The following is an 809-nucleotide window of genomic DNA, read 5'->3' as shown; positions in this document are numbered from 1 at the left end:
TCCACCCAAAGTGATTCCAAACAGTTGGAACAACAAGGACATCACTAAAATGGAACAAGCTTTACTGGTTGCAGTGATTTTTCAGGAACTGAATTTGCTCTTTGCTGCTTAATCATTAATTGATTATATTTGAGTTACTTGTGTCAGTTTCCTCACCAAAACATTAATTTCTGTTTTTTATCAGTGTGGCAGCAGCTTAGGGAGGCCAGGAGGAAGCAGCAGACCTGAATTAGAGCTGCTAGGGAATTATTTGTAGTGCTGCTGTTAATATTTAGGGACACAGTGAGAAACAAGATGGTTGTGCATGCAGTAAGGCCCCACATTTTTAATTATTAAGACATCCCTGTGCATTTATTAATCACCAGAGAGTACAGAGGGAAAGCATCTCAGCAGGGGTTTGTTTGCCTTTAGAGAACTTGCTGTAAAGTTTTATCCCAAATTGATTTATTTATCTGCCCTAAATTCTGGACCATGTTCAACATTTGGGAGTCTTCATTTTGGAGGGCATGAACTTTACCGGGGCACTTTTGTGGCCTCTCTGCTCAAGTTCTGGGAGTCTTGTTTCCCAGTATCTGTGAGAAAAACGTAATTAAACATTGAGCTGCCCTTAAAGTTCTGCTGGTGCTTGAAATCCCTGTGGGATGGGGGATGACCCAGAGCCATCCCATATTCCTGGGTCCTGCAGAGTCCAGGTCAGATCCCCCTCTGTTGGGAATGTGTTGGGGTTGGAGGCTCTGTTAGCCCAGTGTCTTTGTTTCCCTGTACCTGCACAGCTGGATTGGAGCATGGAGCCCATCTTCCTGCCAGAG

The sequence above is a fragment of the Geospiza fortis genome, unplaced genomic scaffold, assembly GCF_000277835.1.
Source record: "Geospiza fortis unplaced genomic scaffold, GeoFor_1.0 scaffold171, whole genome shotgun sequence".
In the NCBI taxonomy this organism is placed as follows: domain Eukaryota; kingdom Metazoa; phylum Chordata; class Aves; order Passeriformes; family Thraupidae; genus Geospiza; species Geospiza fortis.
This window is presented reverse-complemented; position numbering follows the sequence as displayed.